Here is an 18,476-nt window from a genome sequence, read left to right as displayed (position 1 = left end):
GCTTGAAGCAAGCAGAGTACCTCTTAAATGCTCAGGTGCTCAGGAAATGCCAGGAAGAGCATAGAAGCAGGGAGTATATACTGAGGCCCAGGAAAGGGGAAACAAGAAAAAGGAAGAGGCATTCAAAAGGAATGAAACTAGAATGACAGAACAAGCTGTTTCAGGCCCTGACACCGCATCACAACACACTCCAAGCTCAGTCAGAATGGAACCATTAAAGACTGCCTCACCAGAACAATTTAATTTCCAGTCCTTTGGAATGTAGTCTAAGTGGATTAGGCCCTTCAACCAATTTGGAGAAGTCTCTGGTTTACATACAAAACCTAGTACTTTAATCTATTCTATCAGGGATCGGGCTGATGAAATCCTGATGTCACTTCTATGAAGTGGTAGAAGCCATTTCATGGGGAAGAAAAAAGAGGATTTATGAGGAGACTCGATGTAATCGCTGCAGTCAAAAACCCTGGGAACCTGGAATTAGCTTTATCACATCTTTTCTGACACTCGCTAAATCCTATGGTTATGGTGTTCTTTAAAAAAAATCTAATCAGAGACCATCCTGTTGTACGGCCTTCCTCAACTTGATATGCTTGGAGGGCTAATGGGAGTTGTAGTCCAAATATCTGGAGGGCATCAGATAATGAAAGGCTGCTGCAGTAGGCCTCCATGAAGAAAAATTGTCACAACAATAATCACCGGATTCTGGTTTGACTCTTCAAAAGGCCATTACACAAGCTCATTAATCTAGGTTGGTCAATGAGCAACAAAGATAAATTGAAAAGGCTCTCAAGCCCAATCAACAGATGCCAGACATAGACACTCTGCATACTGCAGTTAGAAGGTTACAAAAAACTAAACATGGACAGCCATATAAGCAAGCATGAGTGGCTTCCACTGCTTTCATCTGGCCAGAGAAGCAATTTGGCAAAAATGCACAAAGAAAGGTCACTTTGGTAGCATGTTGGTTCCTTGCTGGAGCCCACAAAGGTACAAAACAAAACTATTCTGAAGAAATTTCATTCCTAGAAGAACGCAACAAACCCTCATCTTTCATAGATGTCTTGATGAAAGAGAAACATATCAATCATCTGAGTTACCTTCAAAATAGATACAGGAACAGTTACAGCTGCACCAGAAAATTGCTACAATTTTTGGGTGGAGTCCAGCGAAGTTGCTCATGAGTTGATGACTGTACAACCCTGCCAACCACTACAGCTGATTTGACTCAAAAGCTGTGAATATAAAATAATTTCACCGGAAAGATAAACGGATAAAATATCGCCAAAGGCACAATTTTTGCACAGGAGGAGGCTTGTATTCCAGATATGGGAGCTCAAAGAACTGCCCAGACTAGTGCAGGGACTCCTCGTTCCTTGTGAAGTGGAGGCAATGAATTCTTCATACTAAGGGCATGCTTCAATTTCACACAAAAATTATTAGATTTGTAGAACATCTAGATGCTAAAACCTTTTGAATGAATAAAGAAAGAAAAAAGAAAGAAAGAAAGAAAGAAAGAAAGAAAGAAAGAAAGAAAGAAAGAATTGAATACAGTTTCCATTATATTTTTGAAATGTTTTCAGAGAAAGGGAGATGTAGTAGAAAAAGTTAAGTTCTGTCAAGGTAGGTGATGTCATCAGGTAGGGACAGCTTTGTATATGGAGTTAAGTTAGTTGTAATAAAGCACTTGAACAAGTCGGACCTGTCTCAGCTCTCTTAATAATGCACACTTCAGTTCAAATGAAGCTGCATTTTCTCCCCAGGATAAACAGAGTAACAGGAGGAACACGAGACTCTATATGTCCAGTATGGAGATTCCTGTAGGTTTAAAACTAGCAATTAGATATTGCAATTAGTGGAATATAAATATGGCTCTAAGATGTAATAGGCAAAAGTTAGGCAGGAGGGAACAGTGGAAAGTTTGTTGGGTTGTGAGAGGCAAATAGAGAGAATGGGTTTAGTTTATGCTCAGTCAACTATGGAAATAATGACACCCTGTTTCATCATATGTGCTTAATTTCTGAATTTGGAAGAAATCAGAGCTCCAGAATAGTGGCAGTATTTTGTAAACCAGATTGCAATATAAATTTAAAATATCAACCAGCAATCCTCCCTTGAAACAATGTAGTATGTTTTAGCAGGTAGCCATATTTAACTTTTTCAGTCATTCACCTTGGTTCTTCTCTAATTAATTCAGTTAAAATTCCATAGATTGACCTTGATTAGGTCTGTACGGAAGGAGATGGGCTTTCGGGTATTTGGGGCCTGAGTCACTGAGGGCTTTGGACACCAATGGGAGCACCTTGAATTGGGCCCAGAAATGAACTGGCAACAAGTATAGACTTTTTAAAGCAAAAGTTATGTGAGATCTAAATGGAACCCCAGTCAGCAATCTAGCTGCTCCATTTTGGACTGAATCATCTTCAAGGGCAGCCCCATATAGAGTGCATTACAATAATCCAATCCCAATGTTACCAGAGCATGGATTATGGTGGCCAAGTTATCTCTCTAGCTGACAAATCGGCCAGAGTTGGGGGAAAAGGCACTCCTAGCCACCAAGGCCATCTGAAGAATTGTCAACAGTATTGAAAGCCACCAAGAGATCAAGGAGAACAAGCAGGGTCACACTCCCATCTCACTCCCAATAAATGACACCAACAAGGGCCACCAGGGCAGTTTCAGTGCCATGATCAGCCCAGAAGCCAAACTGGAATGGATCCTGGAAATGACATTCCATAGCTCAATGAATAATGTGTTAGAATTCCTGCTCCATGACTGCAGTCATGGGATTGTTGTCTATCACATGATGGTATATGTTTTGACTCCACAGAATGGGAAGTGACAGAGACAGGATGTTTGTGTTACTGTGTTCCGTGAAGTGGGACTATTGTCCTTTGTTCTTTTTCTCTTTGCTGTCTGATGCTAGAGAGAGATGGAGCCATGTTGCAGTGCTCCGTGTGTGTTTATATGTAAATAAAGTAGATTAGCCAAAATGCGGATTTGCTGAGGTCTGTCACGCATAATGCGCAAACTCTGCGGATCCCTAAGTGTGTCAGTGTCTGTTGGCATCGGTCGCTGTGATGTTCGGGCTGAAGAAAGCTCTTGAAGCTTCCGAACGATCGACCAGGAGGGAGGGAACATGCCAGTCGGGCATGTGTCTCTACCAGGCTCCTACTCGAGTGTAGGCCTGAGCTCCTGACAACATGAACATAACAGTAAAATTATGTAAACATTAAATTTATGTAAACATTAAACATAGCTTCCCCAACTCTCTCTGTGCCCTCACAGTAGAGGATCAGGAGACCTATTAGAACAGTATGGGGTGAGGAAGAGAGGGGGAGCATGCTATCAGGCAAGCTGAGACAGCAAGATCCTGAATTTCACCCATAGAAATGGGTGTTATCAACACACTGATCAAATGGGGTGTGTGCATGGGAGCTTCAGTGGGGAGAAGACAAAGTCCCATTGTATGTGCAAAAGTTTACTCCTGTAGCACTTTATTTCACTAGTGTCTGCACTGTGGCACCATGCATGGCACCTTGGGTATGATCCAAAGTGAGATGTTTGATATGAATGGTGGATGGTCTATTAGTGGCGATCACTGTGGTGCTGATATTCGAAATGTGTGTGTCACCCATCCATAACATACAGTTCATGGTTGAAGAACTATAATGAATCTATATTATGACCATTTTCCTGTGATGGCTTGATAGGAATCAGTGATATGGTACTTGGACAACACTAGTCTAGGATAATTTCTCTGCCTCTGTGGGTTTATGCCTCCACATTTTCATTGTTTTGACTAAGCTTAGAGGTTTCATTTTATGTAATACTTGATGGCACGGTGCAAGTTCTATGGAAAATAAACATAATTAAATACAATGTTATTTCTTCACTGCAGCCCACCCTTGGGTAAATTTAAACATCACTGTAAGCAATTACAAATTTTGGAATCAATTGTAGGTGGAAAAAACCCCCACCAGCAGTGGGACAAATTTGTTCCCAGTGAAAGTTTCTTCAAGTTAATGATGTCTTGGAAAGTGCCTTTTGGGAGAAAAAAACACCTCAGCTTGCATGACAGGATTGATTGATTGTGATTGTTTTATTCTATTCATCAGTTCTGGCCTCTTGCAACACCATTTATTTCAGGAAGATTTGCACTGATTAAACTTAGATTCATAAGAACAGCCTAATCAAGCTCACGATGAGTCTGAGCATGTAGAGGGAGATGTTTGACTGACCCTCCCCAGTGTAGCCTGGTGCCCGGTAAATGTGCCATTTTCCTCCCATTTGGAAGAAATGTGTTATGAGTACATTATTTGCTTTCTCCCCCTGCAAGCAGCAGGTTCGTAGTCTGGGGACACTTCTGGGTCCAGCATTGTTACTTGAGGCCCTTGGTGGCTAGGAGTGCCTACAGTATTTCCAGTTATGGCCACAGAAATGACTTGGTCATGATATTCCATGATCTAGCAACTTCCAGGCTGGATTCTTGCAGTGCACTCTATGTGGAGCTGCCCTTAAAGACGACTTGGAAACTTCAGTTAGTAGGAGGGGATATTCTCTATGGCAGCCCTTGAGTTGTGGAACCGCCTCCCCACAGAGGCGTTTCTGGTTTCTTCACCATACAGCACCTGGCAAATGCTGAAGAGACAACCTCTTTAGCCTGGCCTTTGACACCTAAGATGTGAGTTTTCATTGTCCACCTTATTCCTCTGTATGTAATCTATTTTAACTATTCTTAATCTTGAATTTTAAATTGTTGTAACCTGCCCTGGGACCTGTTGGTGAAGGGTGGGAAACAAATGTAATTATGGTAATGATGGTGCTGATAACAATGATCATATAGGGTGAATTAACATGAAAAGAATTGTGACGCTATATCTTTCAGGAATTTCAACAAGTATAGCTTTTCTCATCCTTGTATGCAGGGTCAAAATTAGCATCCCCTATCATCTTACTTAGGACGCAGGTGGCGCTGTGGGTAAAAACTCAATGCCTAGGACTTGCCGATCGTATGGTCGGCAGTTCGAATCCCCGTGGCAGGGTGAGCTCCCGTTGCTCGGTCCCAGCTCCTGCCCACCTAGCACTCGAAAGCACTCTTAAGTGCAAGTAGATAAATAGGGAAGGTAAACGCTTTTATAGCGGGAAGGTAAACGGCATTTCCGTGTGCTGCGCTGGTGCTGGCTCGCCAGCTGCAGCTTCGTCACGCTGGCCACGTGACCCAGAAGTGTCTTCAGACGGCGCCGGCTCACAGCCTCTAGAGCGAGATGAGCACGCAACCCTAGAGTCGGACACAACTGGCCCATACGGGCAGGGGTACCTTTACCTTTATCATTTTACTTATCTTACTTACTTACATCTGCTTATTTAACTTATATGCAGAATTCATCATGCGAAAGGCTGGGCTGGATGAATCCCAAGCCGGAATTAGGATTGCTGGAAGAAATATCAACAACCTCAGATATGCAGATGACACAACCTTGATGGCAGAAAGTGAGGAGGAATTAAAGAACCTTTTAATGAGGGTGAAAGAGGAGAGCGCAAAATATGGTCTGAAGCTCAACATCAAAAAAACGAAGATCATGGCCACTGGGCCGATCACCTCCTGGCAAATAGAAGGGGAAGAAATGGACGCAGTGAGAGATTTTACTTTCTTGGGCTCCATGATCACTGCAGATGGTGACAGCAGTCACGAAATTAAAAGACGCCTGCTCCTTGGGAGAAAGGCGATGGCAAACCTAGACAGCATCTTAAAAAGCAGAGACATCACCGTGCCAACAAAGGTCCGTATAGTTAAAGCCATGGTTTTCCCAGTAGTGATGTATGGAAGTGAGAGCTGGACCATAAAGAAGGCTGATCGCCAAAGAATTGATGCTTTTGAATTATGGTGCTGGAGGAGACTCTTGAGAGTCCTATGGACTGCAAGAAGATCAAACGTATCCATTCTTAAGGAAATCAGCCCTGAGTGCTCACTGGAAGGACAGATCCTGAAGCTGAGGCTCCAATACTCCCTGGAAAAGACTCCCTGGAAAAGACCCTGATGTTGGGAAAGATGGAGGGCACAAGAAGAAGGGGACGACAGAGGACGAGATGGTTGGACAGTGTTCTCGAAGCTACAAACATGAGTCTGACCAAACTGCAGGAGGCAATGGAAGACAGGCGAGCCTGGCGTGCTCTGGTCCATGGGGTCACGAAGAGTCGGACACGACTAAACAACTAAACAACAACAATCATCTTACAGCAGCCATAGCAATGCTACTCCATCAACCCTCTTTTTTAAAGAGACCCAACACTCCGAGTAATGCCAATTAGTTATATCTAATTTCCCATAATGCCCCTAATCTAGCATCTCTCTGAGGAATTGTGGGAAATTTAAAGGATGGCTTCATCCAGCTGTGCAGCACTGCTTAGCCTTAGAGTGTTGCCATCACAGCCAGGCCCACCTGCCCAGATTCTCTCATTGGCACAACTATTAAAGGTATCCTAGTTATTTTCTTCTTTGTATCTGATCACCTTGTGAATCACAAAACATAAGTGAAGAGGGCAGCACCAGAAGAAGCAAAAAAAGAAGTAGTGGGCCTTGTTCAGCAAGTACCAAGGATACATTTTTTAATTTGGCCTGCCAACACGTTTTTATAAAATTTTGGTTAGGGATAGGGCTGGATAAATCTGTCAATTCCAATTCTCTCAATTTCTCATTTTCCCAATCAGTATTTTAGTGAGATCACCACCAGAAATTCACCAGCATTTTATTGTGAATTTCTGCTAATAAACATATGTTTGTATGCCGTTTTGACAAAGGTATACATTTTTGCAAGCAATTTTGCTTTATTATAATGCTTTTTGTATGCTATTTTCATGAATATATTCAGTTTTATGTATGCTTTCCCTCAATATATACAAACATTGTTTGGTTGGGGGATCTGTGTCACAAAATTTGGATGTGTGCAGGTTTTGAAGGGAGGCTGTGCTTTGGCTCTCCTTGTTTTTGAAATTGTGATTTTAGGAAGGTTTGCCTTTGAATCCAAACTGAATTAAATTTGTTCATAATCCCTAGTTAGGGATGTCTGGAAATTTGATGAGGTGGTAACATTATTACAAGGACAAAACAACACTTTGTATGATATACTTTCGTGTTGTTTAAAAATATGTAAATCTGAACCATAAACAAACATAGAATACATAATTATTTAAATAGTAACATGAATGCATATAAAAACCTTTTGCGGAAAAAGCAAATAAACAATTGGCTACAGATTTAGAAGATGAGGATCGTCAAAGCCACATTCATATCCAGTTTATACACGATGTTCAGATGTTTCCCTTTGTAAAAATTGTTATGTGCTTTGCTTCCAGAAGAAGAAATCCATGACCTTCTTGAACAGGACAGCCTACATAATGACGATCGCATCCCCCCTACAGGTACGCAATCTTCCTTTAACTTTATGCTTTGAGTTATTACATGGTTGGTATGACTCCTCCTCACAGGTGTTATGCTTTAAAAGAACCACACACAGTGACATTGCTCATACTAGGTGGAGAATTATGGTGATGTCGTGGTGAGAAGTTCTCTTCAAAAGGTCTTTGCTACTGAGCTTCCACAAGGCCACATCCCCAAACAGGTTACTTTCCAGCCAATGGCTTACTGGTGAATGTGCTTACAAATAGTTAAAAGTGAGTAGCCCTTTTCCCCTTAAGGAAAGGGTCTGTGGTACCTGATTAGTTTATTTTTCCTGTTGAGTTTTCCCCTCTCTGATGACGCCAACTTGGCGGGGCAGGGCTCCATTGGCAGAAGGTTCATTTACAGTGGCATGCTAGCAGCTGCGCTCTGAGCTCTATTTTGGTTATGTTGTGATTGATGACTTGAATGAGAGATGTGAGGAGTGAATTAACAGCTTTAGTAAAAACACATGGGATTGTCCCTCAGTTTGCTTTTCTAGCAGAGAGCCCCGTCATGCTGTGGTGCCTATTTTGGGATCATTTTTGGTCTACTCTACCTGGGCTAGGCTCACTTTTTTCTTTTGCCTTTCTTGTTCAAGGAGCTGTCTTGGAAATGATGTGCTTGTTCCATTTTAAAAGAAAGTGGCGGGAGGATAATAAGAGGAAAATGGTCTTTTTTAAAAAACCCACCTTGCAGGGAATGACTAAATACAAGGCAATTTATCAACCATGCTGGACCACAGGAAGCAGTTAGAGAGAGAAGCTGCAAGGAGGAAGCTTCTTGTCAAGACACAGTAGCCCCAAATAGCCTCATTGGGGTTTGCCAGTCCACAGTGGACATAACGGTGCTGCAATTACATTTTAAGAAAATGTGTGTGCATGTGCAATACAAATCAGGTTCAGGGGAAAAGATCCCAATAGAAAACCCTGGAATGCAATTAGTTGGCAACAGTATCATCCAAATTCTCTATGGGAAAACAGAGAGTGGGCAATCTCAGACAAAACACCTGGTGTGGAGCCAATCTCTGAATGAGAGAGGCTTCTCTCGGAGCAGGTAGAGTTTTCTCCTGTTTTCTTGAGGGACAAACAAGACCCACATTCAAATTCTCACTCAGTCACGATTAGTGTGCAAGACAGGATAGCTATGAGGAGACAATGTGAAGGAAAGAATCTCTACTGCCTTGAGCTCCGCAGAGGAAAGCTAGGATATAAATGCAATAAATAAATAAATCTGTGATCTAATCTTCTGATGCCAAAGCAGATCTGGATTGGGGCTGAGGGAGTGGGGCTGGAGTGACATCATCTTGTAGGTAGGAGAATAATAGCAGAGTTAGCCGGAGTCTGTGTGTAAGTTTGGCTGGGCTGGAAGCTAGGGAGAAAGAGACTTGTTTTTCTCTGTGGGTTGAATTCAAAGCTATGGAACCTCCCTGGAAAATAATGGGGATGCAAGATCTGTTGGGAGTGTTAATGCTGTGAGCTGTTCAATCCAGTGCTCGGGCTGTATATATGTGTAAATAAAACCATGTGTTCTAAAGACACCACAGTCTCCATTGACCTTCATTGCAAAGAAATGGAACCCTGGATAAGTGCTGGGACCCCTGTAGTCTCTCACTGCCCAGGTATTAGGGTGAACACAACAGTGTTAATAGTTTGTCTCCTAGTTCAAGAAGTTTAATCCATTGTTTTCTACATAGTGCCCTGGTGGATGGGCGGTGGTAAAACTGAGACAGAGTAGCTTACAATCCGTGAAGAGAAATGCCCTCTGGGACAAACATCTTGGGGGACTGGTGGTTTTAATCTGGAAAATAGCACTGTGGGAAAGAGTAAAATGAAACAAAGCAAATTGCTTTCTCCACCCATAGCTGCATTTCATTTAAAGAGAAAAAAATTGGGCAGTCCAGTCATGGGTCTCTCTCGTAATGTGTAGCTTGGCCCTATGTCTAAAGAAATCCTTTCATTGTTTACTTTTTTGTTTTTTCTTGTTCTTGTTGTAAGTTTTATCTTGAAGAAAAACCCCAACCTTTGAAATGTAAAAACCTACCTACAAGCTGTATCTGCTGATTATTAATAGTGTCCTCATTTGCCTTTTGGATTCAGGGAAATCCACAAGGTGAGACCACACTGTCTATCCAAGGCTAAACCAACTTTTCCAGCTTTGGGTTATAGGGCTGAATTCTTCTGAGACTCCATTTTAAAGCAGGGGATCACAGAGTACTATCATACTGAACACATGGAAAAAGTAAGATGGTTCACTCTATTATTTGATGACTCCAGTATCAAGTGGTAACTTCGCTCATCTGAAAGATGTGCCATGTATGAGGAGTTCTCAAACTTTCTGTTCTCAGGGCTCATTTGAGACGGTAGGAAATTATAGAGTCATATCATTTAAAAGAGTGGCTCAGTGCAGAGCCAGTCACACAATGACAGCTGGTGGCAAAGCCAATCACAAAATGGCTTTGCAAGTGCAGATCCCAGCATGGGAAACATGGGGCAGAGCCAGTGATAAAAAGATTACATAGGGTGGAGTCAGTGATAAATGAGCAGCTGGGGCAGTCATAAAAATAGGGTGCATAGGATGGAGCCAGTCATAGAATGGTGGTGCAGCAGAACTTCAACATCAGTTCAGACATAGTGCTTTTTCCCGGAGCCAATTCACGCACTCAGCTTCAAGCCACCCAGTTTACAGTTATGTAATCAAGTAGTGCAAATCAAGTAATGGATATCATATGTGACCCAGACTAAAACCACATGCAAGGTTGGGATTTAGAACCAAGGTATAACAACAACAACAACAACAACAGATGATGATGATAATGATTATCTATATTCCCCCAGCCACTCTGGATGGCTTCCAACAAATTAAAACAGGTCAAAGAGATGTCCAAACCTATGTCACATTCATGCCATACATTTAAAGCACTATGATACCTCTTTAAACAGCCATGGCCTCCTCCCACAGAATTATGGACACTGTACTTTTTTAAAAATGCTGAGAATTGTTAGGAGACCCTTCCCCCCCCCCAAAGGTACAGTTCCCAGAGTGTTTTGATAATCTCTCTTCAGAAGGCATTACAGAAACTGTGGCTCTGTGGGGGGAATAGGGGTCTCCCGACAACTCTCAGCACACTTAAACTATAGCTCCCATATTTCTTTGGGGTAAGCCATGACTGTATGATAGTACATTACATGTATAGTGTGAATGTGTCCCTTCTCTAAAAAGAACTCTGTTAGATTATCACTCTAAAGCAGGAGTGGCCTTCCAGATACTCTTTGTCTACAGCTTTCATCACAGCTGACCATGGGTCACACACTCGGAGACCGAATGGATTTGAAGTCTGACAACATGTAGAGACAGCCACAGGTTAGGCACTCCTGGTCCACAGCTTTGATAACCTTTGCTACAGAATATGACAGTGTCCCTCTGGCTCCATATTTTAAAATTAAATATTGATCTGGCAACTCTGATCAGACCTTGCATGCCAGGCAAATGGTTCACCAGGGAGAGCTGGTAAAGAATTCCTTGAACACTTCCCACAGCCATTCCTGGAATGGATAGGGAGATGCGTAGCAATTAAAGGAATAAGAAGCCTGTTCCTGGAAGAAAACATGTTTCAAATCAAGGTTCTGTTCTCTGGTTACTATTTGTATGTTGGCAATTTCAAGTTCCAAATTTGTGCTTAACTGTTATTTCCTCCCCTCAGTGCTCCTTGGCACTGTTTGAGGCACACAGAGACTTGTCCCAGAGAATGACTTAGTACTCCTTGTAAACTACCTGATGGAGAAAGAATTTTCTCATACAATGAGGAGCCAAACAGTCTGGGGAGGGTGTGTGTGTGTGTGTGTGTGTGTGTGTGTGAAGAAAGGATAGTAGGCCTTGATGTTCACTAAACTCCACAAAGTGGAAAGAAGAATGTGAGGTTATCGGCGAAGGAGAAGATATACATGGTTACAGTGTGACCTCAGCAAATGCTGAAGCACAACAGCATACAACCTTTGTGCCTGTGGTGAGTTTGTGTGGAGACCGCTTGTTTTCCATCTGGCCTTGAAAGGAACTTGTACTAAGCAGGGTTTGTGTGCAGTTCATCACAGATGTTAGCAGTCAGATCCAGCAATCTGTGTGCAGAAGCAGGCTTCCATGCACGAATACCTTTCCAGTTGTGTCCAACATATGCAAGAGAATCTGAATAAACCCCCACACCCGTATGTATGCTGCCAAAGAGATGATTAATTTTTACAGCACTAGCTATTCATAATAATAATAATAATAATAATAATAATAATAATAATAATAATTTATTTTTTATACCCTGCCCATCTAGAAGCTCCCAACAGAATATTAAAAACACGATCAAACATCAAACATTAAAAACCTCCATATACAGGGTTGCATTCAGATGTCTTCTAAAGGTCAGATAGTTGTTTATTTCCTTAACATCTGATGGGAGGGCGTTCCACAGGGCAGGCGCCACTACCGAGAAGGCCCTCTGCCTGGTTCCCTGTAACCTTACATCTCACAGTGAGGTAACTGCCAGAAGGCCATCAGAGCTGAACCTCAGTGTCTGGACAGAATGATGGGGGTGGAGACGCTCCTTCAAGTATACTGGGCTGAGGCCATTTAGGGCTTTGAAGGTCAGCACCAACACTTTGAATTGTGCTTGGAAACATACTGGGAGCCAATGGAGGTCTTTCAGGACTGGTGTTATGTGGTCTTGGTGGCTGCTCCCAGTCACCAGTCTAGCTGCCACATTCTGGATTAGTTGTAGTTTCCAGGTCACCTTCAAAGGTAGCCCCACGTAGAGCGCATCACAGTAGTCCAAGTGGGAACATAAGAATATCCCTGCTGGATGAAGCCAGTGGCCCATCTAGTCACAGTGACCAACCAGATGCCTATGGGAATCTTGCAAGCAGGAACTGAGTGCAGTTAAAACAAAAACAGATTATTAGGAAAGTGAATTTGGTGCTCATCACATTCTGTACTTGTGTGGAATTCCATAATCCAAATAAAGCTAATCATAGGAGGCATAAAAACGGTGGTCCAAAAGACATGATGAATCGCTTTTATGTTAGTGGTTGACCAAGTGCACATTTTACATCTCTAGTCTGAAAAAGAGTTCCTCTCAGCCAGGTTTTTTTGTGGACACCAGTAGCATAGGATTCGGGCAGGTTTCCTGCTGCCAATCAAATCGGTACCACTGCTAGGAGGGAGTGGCCAGCTTCCTTGCTCTGCTGGAATTCCCACCCAGTCATTTGGTCAGCTGGGCTGCCTGCTCAGTTGGATCCTGGTCTTCCCTCACCCTGTTGTGCATGCATGCAGGCGGGTGGTGGCAGCAGCAGCAGCAGCTGGGGGAACATGGGAAGACCCATCTGCCAGTCAGCTTACTCGCACCACCAGTCTTCCTGTTTCACTCACCTTGCTGTTGTCACACTGAAGTTTGTGAGGCTGTAGAATAACTTTTTTCTTACAAAAATAATATATAGTAAGACAATGCACCTAAAATACTGCTTGTACAGAAATTTTAAAAAACAACTCAATCTCTCAATCTAAAAGGCATGATACGAAAAGAAAAAGCAATGGTGTGGGAAGAGGAAAACAAATTCATAAAACTCAAATTGGGGTTGGCATAGCCAATTTCATTTTTTTTTAAAAAAAAGGAAGTTAATTTTTTTACCATATATATCTGAGGGTACATCCTGAATTAATGTTATGCCTCATGGGAACGATCCTGGGAATGTTTGTGGATTTCTGATGTGAATTTCTTCTTACGCCTCCATTCTTGCTTTTTAACCTTTTGCCTCTTGTGTGATTAATTGTTGACAGTCTACATAAAACATACATTAATCTACTTAGGTGACGTAGGCAAAGTTTACAAGGCAGATGAGATGACAGAATTTGGAGGACTTGCCCTCACCTTATATTCTTTTTTGTTTGGCAATCATTGAGATCAGTTCTTTCATGAAAGGAGCACTAATAAATCTTAGGCCACAATGCCATAAAGAGTTTATCTAACAAATATAATCAGAGCTATATGACAATGTTCCATCTTGCTCTCATCATAGGCTTAGCGCACAGGGCATCCTCCTACCAATTCAAGGTCTGAAATACTCTGTTCCAAGAGATTTCTCCTTAACCTTTCAAATAAAATGATGCCTCCTTTCTCGAGTTGTATACAACATTAAATCACCTGTGAAGACTGAGCAATAAAGATGCTGGAGAGATTAGGGTGACTGAGGTTGGGCAGAGACCTTATGTGCCCGAAACATGCACTGTTTGGATCCTCACTGCTGAAATGCCCTCTAGCTATGCCACTAGCTCACATGACATGAGAAGGGGCCCTAACATGCATGATAACATATGATATGACCATGAAGCTCTTTCATAGTACAGATACAGATTGGCCCAGAATCCCCCCTTGCACGAATAAGCTCTACGCACATATGTCAGTATGCCTGCGGCATCCCTTTGAGTGTGGGGGCAGAGGGCTGTGGCCAGGGGGCATGGTGGCAGGGGATGCGGCTAACCTACATGACCCAGTGATTATCAGGGGAAATTGCTAATATCAGGCAAACCTATGTACAAAAATGTATATCGTTTAATAAATTTGCATTGAAACTGTTGAATTTTTGCAAAGATTTAAAAATAGATATACATTGGTACCTCAGGCACAGTGCCACTCCCTTTGTCCCAGCTACTTCCGGAAGTCAGTTCTTAAACCGAGGCGTGTTTTCCCTAATGCGTTTGCTAACCGGAACACTACTTCCGGTTTTGCAGAGTTCATAAACCGAATAGTTCATAAACAGGGCTATTCTTAAACCGAGGTACCTATCTGTAACGAGGTACCACTGTATTTGCAAACTGGTGTGGCAAATAAGGAGAAGAATGAAGTTGAGACTGGAAAAATGAGAAAGCAAGAGAAGCCAAAACTGACAGACTTGTCCATCGTTCTTTCAGACTGTGGGGCAAGGGGCTGGGGTGCCATCCGTATTCTGCATTTAAAGCAGGATGCGTGTGATTTTTTAAAAAAGAAGATAAATTAATTGGGGTTTTACCAAATTTGGGGTTTTGTTTTTACCAAAAGGGGTAGAGCTGCCACCACCCCAACCAAATTGAAGTGCTTACTATAATTAATTGATACGTTGTTTCACCTTTTATATGGTTTTTAATTGTTTTTACATGTTGTAAGGCACTATGGAAAAATAGTATGCTTTCTTTATTTGTTTGGAAAGCTTTATTGAGACTTTCCTTAAACATTACAAAAAACCAACCAACCCCCACCTAACATAAAAAGGAGAAGGAAAAAATGCAAAGTCCTCTCTCCTAGGTAAATCTTAACTCTTATCCCACACAGAGAGTGATGAACATACCCAGCTTTCACTTGGGAGCTTCCCTTTCTTCTTCCAGCTTCCTACCTTGGGAGATCTTAACTTCCTTGCCTCTCACACAGCACAGGGTCCTTTATTCTTTTAATGGCAGCATATACCTTCATAAAAGTAGCAGTAGTAGTAATGATAATTGGGGAAGAGGGAGTGAAGGACTCTACACCCAGGACCTTAGCATAGGGACTGGGGACCCTGTTTCATGCCAAGCGCCACAGTTCCTCATGGGAAACCTTCCAGGGGCTGCATAGCAGTAGTGGGTGTGGCCAGGCAAGCTACAGGTATTAGAACAGGTAAAATGGCTAATGGAGGGTGCAGGCCTGGTGTGTGTGGCCTGGGTGGAGTCTCTAGGGCTGGATAGAGAAACCTGCAGGGGCACATTCAGCCCTGCACCTGAGGCTCCCTACTCCTGTAGTAGCAGCTATGGTGATCCATAGTAAAAATAATGAGAAGTATGCAAATAGCAGTTGGATGTTTAGGGGAGCCCCATTCTGGATCCATACTATGGGAATAGCAAAGGGCTCAATCCTCTCCCCACCACTGTGGTCCAATCCTGTTTCACATTGGTGATAGTTGTGCATTGTATTGTTCTAGTTATACATTTGGGCTTTGTTTGTTTTGTTTATGCAATCAATGGAAAGTACACCGCAATGTTGTGCTGTCTGTTTCTGAAAATAAACAGCAATCATTAAAAAAGTAAATGACATAGATTTGCTTTGGAGTGATCCTGGGCTCCTAGCATTTAGCCCAGACCCTCCTCTTAACAAAATACTGTACTCATTTTTAAATTAGTTTAGCTAATTTACATCCTTCAATTTTAAAGTAAACACTGGAATGATAAAATTGGCTTCCCTCCCCTTAGTATTGTTCCATCTTTGCATTGTTCAGTTTTCATCCGAAAGATCTTCTCACCATGATTCAACAAGACACGTCTTCATCATCCAGGCATCTGAATTTATTGCACTCTTATTCAGTACTGCATATGGTACTGTTTATAATAACTGCATATTAGCACGGAGGGCTACACATTTCCCACCCCCGATTTAGAGGCTCAGATGTATTTTTCCACTGCTTCCCTTTTCCACTGGGTGAAGGGTGGGTGGGTGGGAGGGAGGGAGAGATGATTTGCTTGACCAAAAAAGAGGACAACTGCTGCAACCCACTGAAGGGCCTCACCTACAAAAGGAGGGGATCCACTGGATCCCACTCGTATTCTCCTGTAGACTAGTGCTTGCAGTCACCAGGGACACAGTTGGGGCAGAGTCCTGAGCCAAACTGCTGTTGTAGGAACTGGGGCAGCCGTATATGAACCACCCACAATAAGTTCACACAAACAGTGTTTTTATGTGACGTGAGTCAGATTGCAAACTCAGCCATGTTCCTATTGTGTATGCAAGGGTTCAAAGCAGCCATCAGTCCTGAGCTTCACACATACTCTTTTGTGAAAGGAGCTGCTCCATTCTCTTCACTAGTGGAAGTAGCTCTTCACATGCAGCCAGGGCCAACCCAATATATTTTCCTGCCTGAGGTAAGAATGAGATGGCATTTCTTGTTGTAACCCAGCAGATGAATCCTTCTACAGTGCTGGCAACAGGATGGTGACCTCCACCATGCCTGAGGGTAGCAGAGTAGCTTAGGGGGCTAGGTGAGAAAAGTAGGGATTTGCCACTGCCACCCCTCTTTCCAGTTTCCACCGTCCATGCCACAGCCCTAATTGACTTAGGCCCCAAACATGCTTCTCTACAGGCCCTTTCTAGATCAAGATCAGCAGAGAGGGCCCTCTTGGTAGTTCCACTGCCCTCAGAAGTGTTGGGGGTAGCATTCCAGGAGAGGGCATTCAGGGTGGCTGCCCCTAAGCTATGGAATTTCTGCCCCTCAGAGGTGAATTTGGCACATTCACCTGTCATATGCACCTCTTTGCCCTGGTTTTTGACACCTGAGATGTATTTTTAAAGACCTACCCTATTCTTCTGACTGTAATTTGTTTTAAGTGGTTTTGCTATTGTCCCTGGGACCTCACAGTAGAGAGTGGGCAAGAAATCTAATAAAAACGTTGATTTGTGAACTCATGTGAGGAGAGGAGTTTTGTGGGCCTATTTTTTCTCACCTGCAAGGAATCACTGGGTCTGGTTGCATTTTGTGTTGTTATTATTTTTTAAGAAAACAGATACCCTCCAATTCCTAATATATAAAGTGGACTAAATGTTGGCTTGATATAATCAGCCCTGTAGCCCCCTGAGGAGGCTGGAGTTGATCTTCCTGCCTGCTTGCTTTGTGCTTTCCCAGTTTACATGCTGGGGAATAGCAACATCCTGCAACGAACATGTGCATCACATTTTCTTAATAATGAAAAAGCACTTTTAAGGCAGCTTAACATTGTGCTCTTCAGGTGTTGCTTCATGAAATCAGAGAACTGTGGTGACACATTTCCACCCCACCCTCTTCCTCACGCACTGACAAATAATTGAGCACTTCAGAATTCATCAGGCTAAAACTGTATCATTGTTTAAAGCTGTTCCATCAGTATCATAGTTCTACATTTGGAGCCAGACGGGGGGTTTTTTTAACCCCCTAATGTGACTTTTAATGGAGACTAGAACTGTTTTTTGAACCCTGCCCAATTCCATTACGATACCATGTAGTCAGTATTCAGTTCAGGTAATCAGAACATAAGAAGATCCCCACTCAGCTCATTGTGGAATTCCTCAACTGTGGAATTCCATCCCCACAGAGGTGTATCTGACATCTTGATTTCACAGTTTCTATTGCATTCTGAAGACATATCTCTTTACTTTGAGACATGTCTTTGAGATATGTATTGTGGCTCGCCACTCCAGCCTCCAAGCAGTGTGAGATTCCAGAGGTTCCAGGCACTTACCGTATATACTCGAGTATAAGCTGACTTTTCAGCACATTTTTTTATGCTGAAAAAGCCCCTCTCGGCTTATACTCGAGTGAGGCGGGTGGCGGCGGAGGGACGAGCGGCCTGAAAGGAGCCCTTTTGGGCTGCTTGTTCTTCCTCTGCCGCTGCTGCCACCAGCAGGTTTGTGGTATGCTGAACCGGCTTATACTCAAGTCAATAAGTTTTCCCAGTTTTTTCTGCTAAAATTAGGTGTCTCGGCTTATATTCGGGTCGGCTTATACTCGAGTATATACGGTACCCAGGATTCGTGTTTCCTTTGGAAATGAGGCACAGCAGAGACTGTGGTGTCTTTATGATATATGGCTTATTTACACATACATACAACCTGAGCCTACGATAGAGGGGCTTCCAGCATTCCAGAAGATCATGATTCTTCCATGGCTGCTGCCTTTGGTTTGCTCTAACCCTGCTTTCTCCAGTTTTCCGCCGCTTTCAAACTAATTTTTCCTGCAGCTTACAGCATCCCAACTGCAATCCCGAAAACAACTGCCCTCCTTCCAACTCTGCCTCCAGCGCTACTTCTGAGTTGGGAGAGGGGCCCCTCCCATTTGCCCTCTGGCACAGTGCCACTCCCTTTGTCCCAGCTAATGACCCATCTTTAGCAGGCCATCGCCAGGCTGGCTCCTGGCTTGTATTTTTAACATGGTAACCTCAGCATCTGGCACCAAGGAATTAGAAGAGGAAGTCCAGGTACCCCAGGAACTTATAATGGTATTTTTAGAACCCACCCTATTTTTGTGAC

At 42.9% G+C, this 18,476-nt stretch overlaps 1 long non-coding RNA gene across 1 annotated transcript in view; it reads left to right on the top strand.

Annotated features, from left to right (window-relative positions):
• The window catches only part of LOC308584386, a 43,040-nt gene extending 24,784 nt beyond the window's left edge, over nt 1–18,256 (top strand). Inside the window, exons 2-3 of the long non-coding RNA XR_014006791.1 lie at nt 7,354–7,419; nt 18,188–18,256. This is a non-coding gene — a long non-coding RNA (uncharacterized lncRNA). The remainder of the gene's footprint in view (nt 1–7,353; nt 7,420–18,187) is intronic.
• The last annotated feature ends 220 nt before the right edge of the window (nt 18,257–18,476 follow it).

Source organism: Podarcis bocagei (assembly GCF_964188305.1).
Source record: "Podarcis bocagei genome assembly, chromosome: 1".
In the NCBI taxonomy this organism is placed as follows: domain Eukaryota; kingdom Metazoa; phylum Chordata; class Lepidosauria; order Squamata; family Lacertidae; genus Podarcis; species Podarcis bocagei.
The sequence above is the reverse complement of the archived record's forward strand: the minus strand, read 5'-3'. Positions and strand labels throughout refer to the sequence as shown.